This window comes from Manis javanica, chromosome 2 (genome assembly GCF_040802235.1).
Source record: "Manis javanica isolate MJ-LG chromosome 2, MJ_LKY, whole genome shotgun sequence".
In the NCBI taxonomy this organism is placed as follows: domain Eukaryota; kingdom Metazoa; phylum Chordata; class Mammalia; order Pholidota; family Manidae; genus Manis; species Manis javanica.
Genome location: NC_133157.1, coordinates 8,167,309 through 8,188,078, shown reverse-complemented (window position 1 = coordinate 8,188,078; position 20,770 = coordinate 8,167,309). Strand labels below are relative to the sequence as shown.

At 47.5% G+C, this 20,770-nt stretch overlaps 1 protein-coding gene across 23 annotated transcripts in view; it reads left to right on the top strand.

Moving 5' to 3' along the window:
• RALGPS1 (Ral GEF with PH domain and SH3 binding motif 1) overlaps positions 1-20,770 on the top strand; it is a 270,250-nt gene that overhangs the window by 9,363 nt on the left and 240,117 nt on the right. For 5 of the 23 annotated variants that reach the window (XM_073224298.1, XM_073224270.1, XM_073224280.1 and 2 more), the window contains exon 2: positions 13,597-13,675. The exons of 15 other annotated variants lie outside the window; for them this stretch is intronic. The gene's annotated coding sequence lies outside the window, so the exon portion shown is untranslated. Of the gene's footprint in view, positions 1-12,317; positions 12,612-13,596; positions 13,676-20,770 lie in introns of those variants that run through there. 3 more of the 23 variants (XM_073224275.1, XM_073224277.1, XM_073224288.1) reach the window with 3 other exon arrangements.

Below are 20,770 nucleotides of genomic sequence, written 5' to 3'. Positions count from 1 at the left end.
GGGACAATTCTAAAGATAAGCTGCTCATGCTTGCTGAAGCCACCATACCTTTCCTCAGAATTATGGCTGCTCATCCTTCCCCAGGGGAGGAGTTGGAAAGGAGCAGGTTCAAGGCTGCTGAGTAAGTGGTCTGTAGATTTTGGCCAGAGTGGTGGAGAGCTGGTTGGGTTGGCTTCTATGAGGGGCATCCTGGGGCATTTCTGGGGCCACTCTTTTAATAAGAGAGGTGCTTCACTTCCTTCATGTGGGCATTCCTTTACCAGACTTGCTGGGTTCCTGCTTTGGGCTAAACCCTTGTTGAATGCTGGGTAAATGGAGGAGAAGAAGCTCTGTCACTGCCATTGCAGAGCTCAGGGTAGGTGGAGGAGCCCCACACAAGCAGACGGCCAGCAGAAGGTGACTGGCTGTGACAGAGGCCCTCAAGTGAGGTGCCAAGCAGCTTCGGGCTCTGGGGCCGGGCAGCCCAGGTTTCTAGTCCTGGTTCTTCCTCACATGATCTCTATGACCTCAGGCCAGTGTCTTCCCTGCTCTGAGTGTCGGTTTGCTGATCTGTAAACTGGGAGAACAGTGCCACCTAACTTAGGGCTGTTGCTGCAGATTCAGTGACACAGCGCAGAGGAGTGTTTGGCTGGGCGCCCAGCAGGAAGCTGCTCCTCCAGTCCTCGCTGCTGTTGTGATTATCTGTGGTTCTTTGGGGGCGCCAGGAAGCACCTCTTTGGCTGGTTCTCTGGGTTCTAGTCTGGTGGTGAAGGTGAAGGTGATGGCCAAGGTGTCTGAGAAACCAGCTCTGGAGTCAGAGTGCTCAAGGAGTCCTTGGGACCCTCCTATAGGCCCTGTTGACCCCAGGGCGTTGGGTTTGTCCACAAGTGTTTCCTTCCCCTTTTTTGTGTGAGCTCTTCTCAAAGGTGGTTTCTAGCCCAGCAGCACCATGAGCGCCTTCTTTTTGATCACCTGCACTGATGCACTCCATGACGTTTCCCCAAGGGAGGTATGAGTCAGGTTGTCTCACCCGTACTTGTTGAGGAGAGCAAAAACTGTGAAGACCCAGAAGAGCAAATCATCCCATGGTTTTTCTGCAGAACTTTCAAATGCATAGTGTTCTTTGCAGATTTTTCTCTTATCATCAGAGAAGTGGAGAGGGCCGCACTTAACACACAGCCTCCGCAATCAGGGCAATGCGGGTTCCTGTCCTCCGCCACTCGTAAGCTCTGGGGCTTCAGGCAGGTGGCCACACCAGTTTCCATGGACGCAGCAAGTGTGATAGTACTTACCCTGTATGGTTCACGCGAGGCTTCAGGGAGATAACACGGGGCGGGCTGCATAGTGCTCACACACGCTGAGCACCTGGGAAACGTGAGCTAGAGGGGTGTTCTCCCAACCTGTTGTTAGGGGGCTTTCAGGATGCTTTTGTGGGAGTATTAATTTATTGCCCATGGAAGTGATATGAGTTATCGCACAGGAATGTGTTAAAGCCCAGGTGTGCTTGGTGGTGGGGGCTAGTAGGAGCACCCAGGGTGGCAGGCAGAACTCACCTGTGTTGGGACTGCAGACACAGGCCTCAGACTCCCACGCAAGCAGGAGGTGCTGGTGAGGGAGGGGGTGCGCTCACCCTTGGTGCGGGGCAGGGGTGCTGTCTCTCAGGCCAGTCCAGGAACTGAAGGCTGGTTTCCCAAGTTCTTTCAATTTCATTGTTCTTTGATTCCATGTAAATAATGGGCCTTTAACATGAACTAATGCAACATGATACTTATCCTCTTTAGGACTGAAGTATTTTTATTTTAAGGCTTTATCTTAAGGCTACTTGAGTAATAAGAAGAAAATTTAAATGTGTGGCCTTTCAAGATTTTTTTGAAAATCATCTTATTAGAGACAAAAGAAAGAGTAATGAATCTAATTAAACTCGTGTTTATTGGGCACAATAAATCTCACCCACTCTTGTATACGCTTGATAACCAGGTCAAGAGAAATCTCTGCTTTTGATACATTTCTGAGCAATTATATACTGATGGAAAACAAGTTAATAAATTCAGGAGAATTTACTATGTCTTTTTGTGGCAATACATTTTGTATGTGGCATTAGTAATGTTCACTAAAAAAGATATTTCTTGTTTTGTGTCCTTTCTGCAGCTAGCTGTGTTTCTTTTTTCCTCTAGGCACCACATCTCCAACACTTTGATCCACTAGCATTTACAGACAGTTCCCCCCTTGGGCTCTCACAAGACCCGGCTGCAGCGTGTAATACCCCTGTGTGCCCAGTGGCGGCTTCCCCGACTCCACCCTGAGACTTTGCAGAGTCAAGTCTGCATTCGTCCTTCTCACCACATTTGGGCCTGGCCACCAGGGCTAGTCCAGGTCAGCCGTAATGATCTGAATGAATGACTCTGCTGAAAACCCCCAGTGGCTTCTAGTTTCTGTTAGAAAAAAGACCACATTGTGAGCCTGGCCTGTAGGGTGTAACGAGAAGCTCTTCAGTGTGACTGTTGGTTGCGTCTGTCTCCACGGCTGCCGCGTGATGCGATCCCGGCAGGTCAGGGACTGGCTGCTTGGCTCACTAACGGTCCTCAGTGTCTGGCATAGCATCAATCACGTCGTAGGTGCGTCTAAATGTTTGTTGAATGAACAGATGAAAATGAGTGCCCAGTGACTGATTTAGATCTATGAAGGGAAAAGGTTGTTGGATCTCAGGTCCCTTCACTAAATATCTCAACACTTTACAAAGTCTGTTGACACCTGTTTTGTTCAGCCTCATAATGATTCTTTCAGGGTAGATGGGCAGGCTTTGATGTGCAGAGAAAAATAGAAGCTCAGAGAGGTTAAACAAATTGCCCAAAGACATAGCTTTGGGAGAATCTGAGGGTGTCTTTTCTCACACCCAAGCTGTGGTTCCTAACACAGAGTTGGTGAGGTCACAGGTGAGATAAGAGAACAGGGATTCATTGAGAAAAGATATTTGTAATAGTTAATCTTGGTTTTATTATTTTAGTTTCCTGATAACTGAATTTGAGGAGTTGAGTTCAATTTGAAGTGATGGTTATAAGGTCTGGTTTCATATTTGGTACCAGGAAACCCTGATGTTTTCTTGTAAGTGGCTGAAGTATAGTAATGGCTGCATGTGCTGATTGGTTGATAATTAGAATCTGTTCTTGTTGGGAAGCTTTTTAGTGAGATTAGAGGTTACTTGCTAATTGGTATGTAGCATTCTTTTACTGTTTGCAAAACATGCTGGTTGCCTCAGTTAGCTTCTTTGATTTGTCTCTGGGTACACCTGCTGTGGGGCTCTCTTGCCGTGAACACTGCTGGCCTTTGTGCTCATCAGATGCAGTATCAGTCCATCCTGAAAGTTAAAGAGCATTGATCCACTGTTCCCACTTTCCAGACAGGGGGTGGGACTTTTCCAGTTTCACACTCAGGTGTCCTGATTCCCCACCCAGCAAAAGCCTTGGACTTTAGCACATCCGTTTGCATATTTCAGTTTCTCAACAACTACCTGCAAATCATATAACATTGCTCATAGGCCATGTCCATGAAGCAGCATTTATTTCCAATGGAAACCTCAGTTTCAAGATCCTTTGTTGAATCTACATGTGACTGCACGAGACCTGACAGTATGCAGCTCTGGTATCTGGTGATGGGGTCTCTGTGGTTTGTTAGCAATATATGCATTGATCTTAGGGGGCTTTCTCAGGGCCGATTCTTGAAACCTTTTTATCAATATAGGCAGTATACTCGTGGAACAGAGAGGAGCCTGGTATTACAGAATGATGATTGCATATGAAGCCAGAAAGACAAGTGTGTCAATTTGTCCTGACACCTGCTTTCCAAATAAACAGGAATATTCCTGGTGTGTGTGCATCCTTTCTCCAGAAGGGAAACCCCAGTTTTTAGATCCAGATAGCTTTGTGTGGGTTGAGTCAGCATAAAGAGAGCTGGATGATATTAAAGTATTGTACTGATAGCCAAAGGCAGCCTTACTCGTTTTTCTTCTCTGTCTTCTTGACCTCTTACCTGCCAGTCCGTCTGTCTGCCTATCCATCCACCCGGTTCTTATTTAGGGCCTGCAGTGTGCTAGCATGATGCTGAGTGTGGAGCCACAGCAGAGGAAAAAGACAAGTCTGGTCCTCACTATATTCTAGCTTAAAGTCTAGTAGCGAAGTTAAATAATCATAAAAATAAATACAAGGACAATAACAAATATATGCAACATCAATTGCAGCACTGATGACAGACACAGAAGAGGAGGATGAGGGGCTTTGTGACTATGAACAGGGTGGTTTTGCCTGTGAGGAGGGTCAGAGGCAGCTCCCCAGAGGAAGGAGGAGCTGGGGTTGGCCAGGTGAGGAGGTGGCAGCTGCATCTGTCACGGGCCCAGACGGGACATGGGCAGAAAGAATTCAGGAAGTAACTGAAGGCCGGTGTGGCTGGAGCTCTGAGCACGGGGAGACACTGTAGTGGCTCGGCATTGTTTTCTTGGCCGGTGCTGGAAATCCCTGACAGATACCATAGTTGCTGCTACTCTTTGTGAGAAGTCCCATCTATCACCAAAGACATCTGTTGCTGAAACATTTTTTGCCATGGTTTCCAAGATAGCAGTCGGCTTTATTTTTATTGCTATAAAGATTGGTGGCTTCCTTTGCTTTTTTAGGGGCTGGAGGAACACCTTAATGCCATTAGTGGTTTTCATTTCTGAAATAAACATTTACTGAGCATGTAAGTGGGCCTGACACCACAGTCCTTGCCCTCGGGAGCCCATAGACCGGACAGACAGGAGCAAATGAATGACCACCACGCTGGGCCACGCTGGGCCAGAGGCGGTAAGAAGTGGAGAGGGAAGCTCATGGGACCGAATCAGACACAGGGGGTCTTAGAGATAGATTTTCACTTTCCCAGGTGAGGACAGACCTGGACAGATGTATGGATGGTGCAGAAGCACAGAAGGGGGAGCAAGCAGGCCGGGTCTCAGGAGCCGAGAGCTGTGTGGTGCTGCTGAAACGTGAGGCTCGTGGTGAGGGGAGTGAGGAGGAGCCGGCAGGGGATGAGGTTAGAGATCAGCCCTTAGAGGGACTTGCAGGCAGTGCTCAGGAGTTCAGAGTTACCCTGTAGTCCGTGGAGAATCGGTCCAGAGTCACAGAGGGAGGGAAGCAGGTTGGTTATGATCCCGGTGTGGAGGATGGAGGGTGGGGAGACGAGTGAGGGGGCCGTAGCACCTGATGCTGGCCCCGGGGACAGGGAGGAGAAGGCAGGTTTGGGGGGAACCGAGGTGGAGGCCTCTCTCCTGGGAGACTTAGCGGACAGGAGGGCAGGGGGTGATGATGTCAGGGCTTCTCACTTCAGTGGTGTGAGATGCTGGTCCAGTCCCAGCCAGAGACAAGGAACGGGGAGGGGGTGTGGGGTGAGGGAGGAGGAGCAGTGAGTTCAGTCGGCTGTCCTGAGTTTGGGTGCCTGTGGGATGGCATTCAGCAGCTGGCCTGCTCGTTGGGGGGCTCCGTGGGAGCCTGGGCTGGAGCTGTGGTTCTCACTCCCCAGAGCAGCAGGCCCCCTGTGGTGCCTGGGGGAGAGAGGCCAGTCATCTCACGTGCTGGTCCCTGAAGAGGAAGGAGAGGTGTTGGATTACTCAGCGAAGTCATGCATGCTGAGCAGAGGGTCTTGGTCTGATGGGGGGTCAGGGAGGAGGGCGTGGCCACGGCAGGTGCTAGTGCGGAAATGGTAGCTGGCGCCCTCCAGCTCTCCCTGCAGGGCCTTTGCCTGGCCCCCGAGGCTGAGTGCCCCTGTGCGCCCTTGGTACTCGTGTTTGCTCTGATCTCGGGGCCACTCTCACGTGAGGGGGTCGTCTTAGTTACCTTCGCCTCCATGCGCAGGACTGAGTACGCAGCTCTCGGCTGCAGCCAGTCTCAGAACCGCCCGCTTCCCTCAGAACCTTCTCAAGCAGCCCACTCATGCCTTCTGTTTCTGGTCCTTTGGGCTGAAGTCTTTGGTTCCTGAAACAGGAAAGTTAGGGCCCTATCCAACATTCTGGGTTCAGGATAGATTTGCAACCTTGTGGGAAGGGTGTGTGTCTAGATCCTAGGAAAGGCAGCTTTCTGTTGGAGAAAGTTTTGGGAAGATGATAAAACTATTCAGATTGGACCCTGTGACTTGGGAGTGCGTCTTTGGTGCCCTGAGGATCCTGAGCTTGGGTAGCAGGGAACAGCCTGCTGTAGAATCTCCAGAGTTTATGGGTGGGGTCTCAGAGTCAGAGTGCACGAGAACTACCCAGACTGTTTGTGGAGGGAGGGGTCTAAATCAGCAGGAGTGGAAGTCCAAACCCCTAGTAGGCCCAAAAGCCTGACTGAGATCGGCTTACAGACCCTGATGAAGGGCCTTCAATCTGGGAGAGCCAGTGGGAAACTCATCTGTAATCCAACATGTGTCTTTTAAGTAGTACCCTGACCCCAAAGACCTTGGAGTGTGTATAGGACAGAGGCAAAGACCTGGTTGGCACTCACCCTGGTGCTGAAGCCGCAGCTAAGGAATGGTGAGCAGGGATCAGTGGTAACCAGGGAAGTAGATGTCTTTAATGCCAGGGCTGACCACCCTGGTATGAAGCCATTTGTCCCTCAGGAAAAGAAAAAGAAAAGGGATTGATGTTTGTTGAGTCGAGAAGCCTCAGTGCTTAGGCGAAGAGAAGGGAACAGACGGACAGGCAGGAGTGCACAGACCAGGGCGGAGCGTGAGGTGCTGTTCTGCTCTAATAGAGGGGAGCATAAAGAAATAGCTCAGAATATGGGGCAGCCTGAGCTGGGTTCAAACCCTGCCCAAGCCAAACCCACAGATTCACTGCCACAGCCGGTGAGGAAATCCTTATTGACTGTTCTTGAGTAAGGTATCTAACCTCTTTAGGCCTCAGCTGTCTCACAGTAAATGGGTAGGATAATAATAATAGCTCTCTTAGAGAATTACTGTAAGGCTAAGGTGCTTAGCAAGCTGTCTGTCACAGAGTAATGGTTCAATAATGATGGTAATAATAATTACAAGGATAATCCTATCACCATCTGAGTACCTCTGCAGGTATCTCCACTGGACTAACCCCCACCAGTATAGTAAATGTATGAAATAAAGAACTTCAGTAATAAGAGGTTCATCTATGCAGACATCACCAGATGAGGGGAATAACCACATCCGCTGGTAAAAAGGTTCAGACACCATTTAAAGGTTAGCTCCACTTTCCAGTTTTATAGAAGAGGACACAAAGGCAAGAGAAGGCATTTACTAAAGAGTGGTCACTGCCTCAACACCAAAAAACCACATAACCCAATTAAAATACGGGCAGAGGAAAAATGAACAGACATTCCTCTAAAGAAGACATACAGATGGCCAACAGGCACATGAAAAGATGCTCTGCTTTGCTAATCGTCAGGGAAAAACAAATCAACACCGCAATGAGAGAGCACCTCACACCGGTCAGAGTGGCCACTGTCCAAAAGACAAGAAATGACAGTGTGGGTGAGGATGTGGAAAAAGGGAACCCTCCTGCACTGTTGGTGGGAATGTCAATTGGTGCAGCCACTGTGGAAAGCAGTATGGAGTTTCCTCAAAAAAGTAAAAAGAGAAATACCATATGTTCAAGTAATTCCACTTCTAGGAATTTACCTGAAGAAAACATCCCTGATTTGAAAAGATACATGCACCCATATGTTTATTGCTGCATTGTTTACAATAGCCAAGTTATGGAAGCAACCTGTGTCCATCAATAGATGAATGGATAAAGAGGAGATGGTGCATATACACAATGGAATATTATTCACCCATAAAAAAGAAGTCCTGCCATTTGCAACGACATGGATGGACCTAGAGGGTATTATGCTCAGTGAAATAAGCCAGGTGGAGAAAAACAAATACCATATGACTTTGCTTATTTGTGGAATAGATAAATAAAGTAAATAGAATAGCAGTAGACTCTTAGACATTGAGAAGTGATTAGTGGTTACCATGGGGGAGGGGTTGGGGCGGGTGGGTGAGGAGAGTGAGGGGGATAAAAGGGGCACAAAAATTCTCAATCATAGTATAAGTGGTACAGCATGGAGAATAGAGTCAGTGATTCTGTAGCATCTTCTGTGTTGACAGATTGTAACTGCATTAGTGGGGGTGAGGATTTAATAATATGGGAAATTGTTGAACCACTGTGTTGTATACTTGAAACCAATGTAAGATTGTATATCAATGATACTAAAATTAAAAAGAGTGGTCACAGGTGACGAGGATGGACACAGTGCTGACCCTTAGCCTACGGCCCCATCCAAGAAACTGAATCCATTAGGATAAGTAGAGAGGGGACCAAAGGGGATCTGTCTACATTGTTTTTGGGTTAAATATCAGGCCAGGTCTCATCTGTCATTCAAGAATGAACAAATAGAAAAAGTAACACAAAAAAGGACCCACTGAAAAGTTCCAGCAATATAAAGGGAAATAAACAAGGCATGCAAGAAATAGAGGAAGAGCAGACTTCGGGAAAAAAGCTTCTAATCTTTTACTTAGTAAAGTGAAGTAAATTTCAAGCATCATCTTCTTTATCCTGTCAGAGGAGTTATGGATGTTAGGAAAGATGGGCTGATGAGTCAACAGACTGAGATGAAGAAGGAGCTTGTGGATTCGGAGAACGTGAGGAAATAAATATCACACCAGCATTTGGACTTAGTGGCGCCGCAGAAAGTCAAAGGCAGGAGGTGGACAAACTGCTGATCTCAGAAGTGATGGGCAAGCAGCAGAGGGGACCCCGGGTGTGGGTGACGGACCAGATTGGTGACCAGACAGTTGGAAGAGAAGGAATCCTCAGTTTTCTTGAGCTGAAGAAGGACCTGAATCTGTGAATAATAAGGGTTCATCATGAGCCAGGCAAAACTGGCAAAAATTAGGTAACAGTTAAAATATCCAGGTGAAGTATTTTTTTAAATTTAAGAATAAAGGGAGGATAACATTGATACCTGGCAGAAGGAATCTTTAAATCAAAGAGGAAAAAATTAGGCTGGGCTCAGACTTGTGTAGAGTATAGGTGCCAGCAGGCAGTGGAGCAGTACCCACTGAGTTCTGAGGGAAATGGGTTATGACCCAATAATTTTACATTCAGCCAGGTTTTAGTTCACATTGGATAGTAACAGATATTCATTTCATTTGTGCAAGGACATACCTTGTGTGTAGCTTTTGCTATATCCATGCACCATTCTGGAGGAAAAATGACTAGAAGGCATGCTCTGGCAACTGAGGGATGAATCGGAATAAAAGACCATGAACGGACAAGTCAGAATAGGAAAAGCTTGGCAGTAAGACTGGAACCATTTGAGTATAAAATTATTTCCAAATAAGTGTTGCAATTATGATTATAAAATAGAATACAAATGGTATTGTGGATAAAATGAAGGTTCCTGTGGCCGGATTCTCACCTGGCCCTGGTTGGCTGATGTGTGGGCAATACGTTGCTGTTGACTCTGAATGGGGAGCTCTGCTCAGTGCTCTGGGCGACCCAGGGACACAGCTGCAGGAGAGCAGAGGCTGGAGTGGTGGCAGCACCAAGGACAGAGGCCCAGAGGACAGCTGTGCGGGCAGAGGGGCCCAGAGGACGGCTGTGTGGGCAGAGGGGCCCAGAGGATGGCTGTGCAGGCAGAGGGGCCCAGAAGACGGCTGTGCGGACAGAGGGGCCCAGAGGACGGCTATGTGGGAGACTATGCAGGCAGAGAGGCCCAGAGGACAGGTGTATGGGCAGAGGGGCCCAGAGGCAGAGACCGGCTTGCTGCATGCAGACTCACTCTGAGTGGATGAGATTGTAGTGATTGACCTGCCACCATGGAAATAAAGTTGGGTATAACCCTTTCACCCCAAGAATGTCTTACTGTCATTTCTTTGGTCACACTGAATCCATAGTGAACTTGCCCAGGGCTGAAACCTATTGACAAGACAGATATGATTATTGAAAGACGATAAAACATTAAATCATGACTAACAGAAAAAGGAATAAAATTCATGCTCAAACCAAAGATCATAGATGTGAACACACTATGTTCTAAAGAACTATACAAATGTGAGGGATGAAATGTGAGCTGGCTCCATGCCCACCAGTATGTCTGGATACTAAGCCAACAACATGCTGTCCCGGCATGTGGTATATGTGGGGCCACTTTCACTGTGATTCCTCTGGGCACCACCTCTCTCACCTTCTCTGGAGAGGTTTACTTGGTACCTTCATTCATGAAGGTGGCACATTGCTGGTGGGGATATAAAATGGTGCAAGTTCTTTGGAAAACAATTTTGCAGTTCCTCAAAAAATTAACATCAACTTACCTGTGACCTGATATTCCACTCTTAGGAATATGCCCAAGAGAAATCAAAACATAAATCTAGACAAAAACTTGTACATGCATGTTCATAGCAGTACTATTCATAATAACCCCAAATAGAAACAACCCAAATATCCATGAGTTGATGCAATGGGTAAATAACAGTGGTATATCCATACTGTGGAGTATTATGCAGCCACAAAAAGAATGAAGTACTGATTCATGCTGCAATATGGATGAACCTTGAAAACATTCTGAGTAAAAGAAACTAAACACAAAAGGCCAATACCGCATGATTCTGTTTATATGACATGTCTAGAAGAAGTAAATCCATAGAGACAGAAAGTAGATTAGTGGTCACCAGAGAGATGGGAGATGAGAGTAAGTGCTAACAGGCACAGGGTTTCTTCTGGGGGTGGTAAAAGTGTTCTGGAGTTAGATAGTGGTGATGGTTGCATGATTTGGTAAATATGCTAAAAGCTGCTGAGTTCTATAGTTTAAAAGAGTATATTTTATGGTGTTTAAGTTATATCTCAATTTTAAGAAATAGCTATTTTTCTCATTATTAAATGTTAATTGTAGAAAAATAAAACAAAGATAAATTTAAAAAAAGCAACCAGCATGTTATTGTTAATACTTGATATATGTGTTCAGACTTCTTATATGTGTCTGTCTCAAAGTTGGTTTGATAGACCATTTCATTCTTCCCTGTCTTGAGTGGTGTGTTGAGATGGGCATAGTCCATAAGCATGTTATTTTGTTAGTGCTTTAGCCTCTTGTTAAGGAGTTTATGTTGGAAACAATATTTCACTATAAGTAGAAACATTGCACCAGCGTCAGAAGACCTGGGTTCTTGCTCATTCACATTAGTTTGGGAGATTGAAAGAGGCACTTAATTTTATTCTCCTCATCTTTAAAAAGGAATTACAATACTTACTTCATGGTATCTTATCCACTAGGATGACTAAAAAAAAAAAAAGACCACACCAAGTGCTGGCAAGGATGTGGAGCAGCCAGACTGCCGTGCCCAGCAGGTGGGAGTATAAACTGAGTTATGTGCTTCGGAATGCTGTTGGCATCATCCACCGAAGTGGAATGTACACTTACTGTATGACTCAGCTCTTCATTTGTGTATCAACCCAACAGAAAGGCACATGAACATGTACCAAATGGCACGTTTGAGGGTGTTTGTAGCAGTACCATCTGCAATGGCCCGAACTGGAAATGATCCCCGTGTCTGTTAGCAGTAGATGGGTAAATACATGGGGTAAACTCACAAGTGGAAAACTGTTATCAGTAAGAGATAATGACCAACAGTTCAGTGAAAACTCAGGATGAATTTCACAAACATAATGTTCATTGAGACACAAAAGATTATATACTGTGTGATTCCATTCATATGCAGTTTAAACAGACAGAACTAATGCTATGTTATTACAGATCAGAACAGTGGCTACCCTTGGGAGGCAGGTAAAGATAGAAGGGGGCACAGTGGGTTTCTGGATAGCTGGTGATGTCTGTCTGTCCATCTGCATGCTGGTTACCTGGGTATGTTCACTTTGTTAGAGTCCTTTGACCTGCACTTACAGCGTGCACTTTGTGTGAGGTTGTACTTCCGTAAAAAGTTTATTTAAAGCACTGAAAAAGGGAAGCCCTTCCATCACACTGTTCTCACTAAAACTGTTATTAATAATGAGAATGAAAGTTTTTGTGTTGTTGATGAATAAAATAAAACGATTATTTTGACATACTTATTTCATCTTTGTCTCTTCCTTTGATCATTTGTACTTGTTCTGTCATGGACATAACATGTTGGTACATTAGAGCATGTACTTAACTTACAAATGAACATTTGTTATAGGTGCTTGCTTAATATTTTTCCAACTGTTGGTCGAGAAGGATCGAAAAGTTTGGTGAACTGTAGCTCAAGGTCGTAGCAGAAGCGGGCAGTCTGAGCAGAGGGGGGCCAGTGGGGGACCTGAAGCAGTTCGGTCAGCACTGTGAGTTCCGGCCTGTTTCCCTGCTGCTGAGCATGAAGTGCGGGACTGAGGAGGGTGGTGGTGAGGCCGGACAGGGGCAGGGGCCAGGCCTCCGAGTGGCCTGGGTGCCAGGAGCCCGGGGACATGGCTGGGAGGAAGGTCTGAGAGGCCAGAGGACAAAAATGCACGGTCCAACAAGGAAGCAGCCAGCAGCGGAGCCCAGAGCCCAAGCAGCCCGGAGGGGGACGAGAACGGCAGTCAGTTTCAGGGGCTGAGAGCTGAGTTTCCGGAAGAGGGACTGGTGAGCCACGTAGAAAGCCACCAAGGGGTAGGCAAGCCCAGGGCCGCTGGCCTCAGCCGTTTGGACGTCCCAGTGACCCCGGGGGAGCAGGGTGGCTGGTGGCCAGGCAGGATTCCCAAGTGGTGGTGGTGTGGTGAGGTGCGGTGAGGAGGTCAGTGGTGTCTGGTGGGAAGCAGCCTGCAGTTCAAGGGTCAGAGGCCTTGTGAAGACTGCAGAGAACTGAAGATGTTCTCAGGCAGAGGATGACCAAAGGAATGGAGGGGATTGAGGTTGGCAGGGCAGGCGACTGGCCCCTGAGCCTGGGGTTGGACCTGGGTCTTAGCAGGAGGCCTTTCTCAGAGGTGGGAGTACAGGACCAGCAGAAGGTGAAGGGGGGATCCCAGGGAGCAGAAGTCAAGTTTCCTGAGTGAGGGAGGTCAAGAGGCTGCCCACCTGGGTGTGGGCAGCTGTGGAGGGGCTGGGGGTGGAGAGAGATGCCTGAAGACGAAAATGTCCCAGTGCAGGCCCTCTGGGGGTGCCTAGTGCAGGATGCTGTCGTGCCAGTGTGCCAGGCACCCCCTCCGTTGTCATGCACTCTTTCCCACAGCCGTGGGCACTGAGGGCAGGGGTTTTGTGTCTGCATCCTCCTGCGTTCCCTTCTTGCTGGGTAGTGCCCGAGGCCCTGGCTGGTGCTTTGGGCCTTCCAGCCGCATTTTCCCTTGGGGTCTGTGCTTTTCCCCAGGCAGAGCTCTCACATGCTTACTACAGCATGTATTCAAAGGGTAATGGGAAGGGAGAACAGTGATCAAAGAAGTTTAAGTTAATTTTGGTGATTTTAGGACAAGCTTTGCTACTTGATAGGCTAATGGTGATATCAAGTGTTGATCTGTGGGGAAGAATTTGACATTTCAAAGAACAGGTTGAAATCAGATCTTGTAGCACTGTAATTAGTCTAGCCTTGCTGAACTTTGAAGAACAAGGCTTACCATATGGAACACTGGTGTAAATCGAATTATTCCTCCTACTTTTACAGTGGCTACTGTTTGGAAAGAGATGTGCTGGGGTGGTATACCATGTTGGCCTGAGATTATGAAGCTCAACATGTGTTCCTGGTAAGTTGGTTCGCTGACCTTAGGGAAATGTGCCCTTGTGAGCAGAGGGCCATGCTGTCTGGGCACCCAAAGGTGCCTGCTGATACAGTGAGCCGGAGGTGGTGTGGCGGAGAAACCTCGTACAGCAGAGTCTGTGGGGCTGAGGCGCTGCAGAGGGGCTGCTGGGACACCAATCACCCCCAGAGAGCCGCACAGGTGGGGGCATTTAGAGCTGCTGGCCAGACTAAGCTCAGGGTTTTTCTCTGGTCTTGTATCAAGCGTTTTTTCCTTTCTCTCTCTACCCCCTCTTTGTGCAAAACCTCTTGTCATGACACTGTTGAGTGCCACCCTTTTGCTCCTGTTGTTCAGAACACAAATGTTCTGTATCTGACTCCCAAGAGCTGGGGTTATGTGGGCCCCCCGTACCTCCCACAAACCCCTCCTCTCTCTTTCCAGTTCAGCTCCCCTCCTCACTTTCGGCTGGCCTTCATCAGAAAGGGCCAGCTCACTGTGTGCCACTCACTGTGTTAACCTCCTCTCGTGGCCCTGGCCACATTCTGCACTGCATCATGATTTTTTGATGTACCCTGTATCTCGTCCCTTATCTTCTTGACTAGACTTTAAGCCCTTTTAAGGCAGGGACTGTGTGTCTTGCTCCTTTTTGTATCCCATGCAGTGCCTTGTTCAATGATTTATATACAGTAGGGGCTCAATAAATGTTACTAGACTGAAATCAACATGGAACATACTGTGGCTCCCAGCATCCATCCCCTTTGTGGCCATGGCCTTTACATCTTGAGATAACATTTTAAAAATAGGGGGAGAATCAGTAGAACAAAAGGCATCCTACAGTATGGGAGAATATATTTATAAATGACATATCCAATCAGGGGTTGACATCCAAAATATATAAAGAACTCATGCACCTCAACAAACAAAAAGCAAATAATCCAGTTAAGAAATGGGCAGAGGAGCTGAACAGACACTTCTCCAAAGAAGAAATTCAGATGGTCAGCAGGCACATGAAAAGATGCTCCACATCGCTAATCATCAGAGAAATGCAAATTAAAACTACAATGAGGTATCACCTCACACCAGTTAGGATGGCCACCATCCAAAAGACAAACAACAAATGCTGGCGAGGATGTGGAGAAAGGGGAACCCTCCTACACTACTGGTGGGAATGCAAATTAGTTCAACCATTGTGGAAAGCAGTATGGAGGTTCCTCAAAAAACTCAAAATGGAAACACCATTTGACCCAGCAATTCTACTCCTAGGAATCTACCCTAAAAATGCAGGATCCCAGATTCAAAAAGACACAATAGCCAAGAAATGGAAGCAACCTAAGTGTTCCATCAGTAGATGAATGGATAAAGAAGACGTGGTACATATACACAATGGAATATTATTCAGCCATAAGAAGAAAACAAATGCTACCATTTGCAACAACATGGATGGGGCTAGAGGGTATTATGCTCAGTGAAACAAGCCAGGCAGAGAAAAACAAGTACCAAATGATTTCACTCATCTGAAGTATAACAACAAAGCGGAAACTGAAGGAACAAAACAGCAACAGACGCACAGAACCCAAGAATGGACTAACAGTTACCAAAGGGAAAGGAACTGGGTAGATGGGTGGGAAGGGAGGGATAAGGGGAAAAAGGGGCATTACAATTAGCACATATAACATAGGGATGGCACGGGGAAGGCAGTGTAGCACAGAAAAGACAAGTAATGATTCTATAGCATCTTAATACACTGATGGATGGACAGTGAGTGTAATGGGGTATGTGGGGGGGACATGGTGATGGGGGGAGTCTAGTAACAATGTTGCTTATGTGATTGTATATTAATGATACCATAATAAAAATAAAATGAAATAAAAATAGGGGGAGAGGCAGAGAATGTTTGCCTAGAAGAATCCTAGGAGATTCTGTTCAAGAGCAATCACAAAAATGATAAAAGCTGAAATATTATAATATTTTTCAGATTTTTCTAGTAGACTTACCCTTCTGAACCCATTGTCACAAAAGAAGTAGAAGGTGAAGTTTCTCAAACTTTGCTGCCAGGGGCCTGGTCTTCCTTGACATTTCATGATTAACTAAGTACAAGCAATTCATATACTGCTTAGAAGAAGAAGGTTCCTTAAAACTTATGTATCAGTGGGACTGGTTCCCCTAAGGAAGATGCTGGAAACAAATGTTTTGTTTAAAGGTAAAAGCGTATGAGAAAATGAGACTTGGAGATAAGTAATTTCCCTGAGGGCACAGAGCAAGTAAGTGGCAGAGTTGAGATCTGACTCAACTAGGTCAGTCTAGTTGTAGAGAGAGTTCCTCACCACTGTCTGCTTTCGGGTCTGATTAGATCCAGATTCCGTGAGAGGGACCGTAGCTGCCCCCCCTGCTCCTGTGCCCTTGGAGGGGCTGCCGTCTCACACTGAGCCCAGGGGATCTGGGTGGAATTGTTCTAGTCCATGCAGAGGACTGCCTCTCCCCTGTTATCCCTGGGGAGGGGCACCAGTGGGCTGAAGGTCTACTCCCCACTTGTCAGGAAGATTGTAGTTTACCAGTTCGTTTCAATTGGTCCCCTCAAACAAAGGCTGTCAGGCCTCAGCCTTGCCACTGCTGCAGAAGCTCAAGCAGTCTGCCATGAACTGGGGCCACGGGAACCTGCACCCTTCATCAGGCAGAGACAGTTGACAGCACATGTGCGGGGATGCACCTGTAGAAGGGAGGGAAGCCAATCTTCACACTTGGACCAGTGGTTCCTTTGAGGCAGGATGAGTGGAGAGGATGCGGAGGAACTTCAGCTTACAAGGAGAGAACCAAAGGGATGAGATTAAAGTATACGAGGGACTTCTGGAACTAAAACACTTGGCTTTTGAATTTAAAAATCAATAAAAGAACTGAAATTAGTGGTTCAGAAGGTCAAATAGAACAAATGCCTCACAACCAAGAATAATCATAAAAAGAAATGGAAATGACAGATTAAAATATGAGACCCTGGAGACCTTATCCAGGAGACCTGGCGTGGGAATAATAGGAGTTCTAGAAGGAGAAAAGGAATCTATGGAGGAATAAGAGGAAAAAAAAAAAACAGAAAAAAATTTCGCTGAATTGAAGAAAGACTTGATTCTTCAGGTCAAATGGATTCATTCAGTTTGTACTAAGACCAACACCTAGACCTATTTTCTAGTAAAATTCCTAAACTCCAAGAAGAAAGAGAAAAATCTTAAAATTTTGTAGGAAGAAAGAACAGTGGTTTTCAAAAGAAAGAGAATCAGGCTCTCATTGGGCCTCCCATGTGCAATCCTGGAGGCTGGAAGACAGTGGACTGGCACCTCCAGACTGTTAAAGGAAGAGGGGATGCATGCAGTCCTCCTTATACCCAGCCAAGATGTCACCCACAGGCATTGCAAAAGAAAGACCTTTCAAACATTCAAGGACATAAAACATATATTATCTATTAAATGGGTCCTGAGAAAATATCCAGTAAAGTTCTCTAACTAAAGGACAGTTAAGGCAGAGCAGAGATAGTGAAATAGGGGAAGTGCAGAGTACAGGAAACAGGAGCCATGTACCTTTTAGTGCATATAGTTTAATCTCAATGGATATTGCTACTGTGAATTGGAATTTTTATTTTGTGTTACATTTAAGTTACTAAGAATTTTTAAAATAGAGAACTGCTGTATGGGAAAATATAACAGGCTGAAAATAAAAATTCTAAATGATCTCTGTAAAACCTAAGACTTTGGGAGAAAGGATGAGAGAGTGGGGAAGTTAGTGTTCCATTTTTAGGACACTTAAACATAGTTATTTACTTGTGTTACAGAAAGAGAAAGGTTCAATTTTCACTTTTGGGGATCAGAAGGTGTATTAGTTAGGACTAGATTTGGTCACATGTAGTAGATAACCCCTGAATAACAATGGCTTAAACATATAAAGATTTATACCATCTCTGAAAAAGTAAAGAGATGAGCATTCTAGGGTTGGGATGGTAGAATCAAAAGTCATCGTGGACCCAGGTTCCTTATTTTGTTGCTCTCCCATTCATAGCAGATTGCCTCCTGATTCAAGATGGCTGTGCGAATCCCATTCGTCACATCTGCATTCCAGAAGCCAGGAGAAAGGGGAAGAAGCGGTGTCCTTTCTCTTTCAGAGCTTCTCAGTAATCTCACACAGCATTTACATCTCATTGAGTAGAACTTGGCCACAGTGAGCTGCAAGGGAGCATAGAGTGTGTTTAGTATTTTTAGCTAAACACACTAAAGAAGAAAAGGAGAAAGAAAAAAGTTGGGTTCTGTGCCTCAAAAGATAATCACTAGTAGAAAGCAAATGAAAACAATAGTTTTCTTTTTCACTTTTTAATTGGCCAAATGTTACAAAGATTGGTAAAACCAGAGTTAGCAAGTGCGTGGGGAAGGTGGGTCCTCCTCCGCACATTGCTGGTGGGTGTTGTGACTTGTCCTCACTTTTGGGGGGCATAACCTGAAATGTCTAATAAATACTAAAATATCCATATTGGACATGAGGGAAGGTCGTAATACATTATTAGCTTTGAAAAACAAACTGCAGAATAACGTCTCTAGTAGCTGCAAACTGGTGGCCCATTATGGCACGTAACACTGTGTCAGGCACAGTGCCACGTGCTCTTCCCTTTTTCTCCTTTCACAACTAACTTACAAAGTAGGTACTATTGGATTTTTACTCAGGGGAAGCATTTAAAGCACAGAGAGGTCAAATACTTTTTCATGGTCACCCAGCCAACAGACACTAGGTCCAGGATGTGACCAGGCTTCAAAATGTGAACTCTTATCAGCTCTGCTACCCTGCCCGGGAGGCGCTGTCTCGTGTCCCTCAGGGATGCTTTGTATGGCCGGTGCAATGCTTTGCAGTTGTGCAGAACGGAGAGCTTCCAGTGATGTAGTCAGTCCCAGGCCCCATCTGTCCTTGCTCTGTCACACCTGCAGCTCCACGACAGGATCTGCCCGGGCCCCACAGGCATTCGAGGGTTATGACCTTGGTCTCCCGGATGAGTCCACTTGGTTATATGTATTTATGTTGCCTGGCAGAAAGGCTTGGAGGAGTGCAATCCAGATAAACACCTTCCTTTCTGTCATTTGTTTCTCTGAGATTGTCTCTGTAGTGTCACTGTTTAAGCAGGAGATTGGGGCTTGCCTTTTCGTAAGGTGAAGGTTTAGGCTGTCAGTTATGTTAACACCTGACACCTTCCCACTTTTGAACAACTCAGTTTGAACCTAAACAGACCACAGCATCAGTCCTATTAGACCAGGAGGCCCTGCCCCCTCGTCACATCAGTCAGAGCTGGGCGGCGCGCGCAGTGAGGTTGCTCAGAGAAGGGTCTGTGGGCTGGCTCCTCCTGCTGCTTGCGGGACCCTCTTACTGGGCGTCTTGGAGAGACAGCTGAGTGTGGCCGCACACTGGCGAGCGTTGCGCAGCAGTCTGCTGCTCTACCTGCCTGCAGGAGAAGGACATACCATAGGGGGTCACAGAGGGTTTCCAGAAGAAGTGGCATCTAAAATGAGATTTGGAAAGCGAGTAGGGAGGACCCAGGAGAAGAGGGAGGAAGATGCTTCCCGGGAGATGAATGGGCGTTCATACCGGGCTGTGAGGGGCACAGGGTGGGTGCGGCCACCCACCTGCTCCAGCATTTTGGCACCTGTTCTAGTCTGCGTGTCTCTCCTTCCTTGGCTGGAAGCCACGTCCAAGGGGCTGGCTGGGGGAGAGGCTGGCGGAGGGGCTGCGTGCTCGCAGTACAGAGGATGCCTCCCTTAGGCAGGGCCCGATTCTCAACGGGTTGGGTACCTCTCAGCACCGCCCCTTCCCGCAACACCCAACTTCTCTCAACGACCTTCTACTGACCCTCCCCTATGAGGACCAGGTCCTGACCACTTGGGAGGGGGTGGAATGCCAGCAGTGGGGAGGAGGCAAGCGAACAGGAAGGACGGGATGGGATCTTCACACCGGGCCATCGCCGGCTGGGTGTGTGGGAGGTCGGTCTGTAGGGAGGCTGGGGAGGCGTCCAGGCCGGAGAGATGTTAAAGTGCTTTTCCCGCTTTCAGTTGAGGCCGCTCCTGGGTGGCAGCGTCTTCCTGAGTCCTGCCTGAGCTGAGCCTGAGCCTGAGCCGAGGGTCGCTGTTCCCGGGCATTGGCCCCAGATGTTGGCAGCACTTCCTACCACTCCATCTCCCTCCCCCCGTCCTGCAGCCGTGTTTGCACCTGCTGGAGCACCTCTCTTCTTGATGTCCTTTTGTGTAGTCCTGGAGCCATTTGCTTGGGCAGCAGCGCCGGGTGGCTGGCGGCATGGTGGGGTAGCTTAAGCATCACTGTCTTACTGTGGCTTGGCCCTCTTATTAAGGCCAGTGCTCATTTTTTTGAGAACACAACAGACTACACTGGGTGCTGTGCTGGGAACTGGAGATAAAATAACAATATTGGAGCATTTGCCCTGTGCCAGGCACTGTGATCAATACTTACAACCACCAAGAGGTGGCCGCACTTCAGGAACTTAATACATAGAAAGCACCTAGATACACGCCTGGCATCCACCAGCACTGCTGAGTGTCCGCTGGTGCTGTCAGGCCTCATCACAGCCACACGAGGTGGGTCCAGTCCTATACCCCCCACTCTGCAGAGGGGTCGTGGAAGCTGAGAGAGACATTTGCCTGCCTGCATAGAGGGGGTGGGGGGCAGGTCCAGGAGCCAGACCAGAGCTGCTGTCGTCCGAGCCCCGTGTGGCAGGGTGAGAAAGGGAGGTGTGAGCTCGCGGCACAGCAGGGAGGTGCCCGGGAAAGCAGCAGTGCCGTGTCAGAGGGACACATGTTAGGTGGGCTGAGGGGAGGGCACACGCATGAGAGGCACTCCACCCACTGGGGGCCAGAGGATGGAGCAGGAATGAGTGTTCCAGGCAGAGTCCTCAGCGTGTCCCCCACGGGGTGTGCCTCGGTCTCCTCTGACCTCTGGCGCAGAGGCTGTCGCCCATTTAGTGGTCTGTGCACATGCTCTGTTGGTGACTGATGATCCGAGGGCAGGGACGTGGCCGGCCATCCCAGCCAGACTCGTGCCCCCTTGTCCCCCAGGCACTCTTCCACGTAC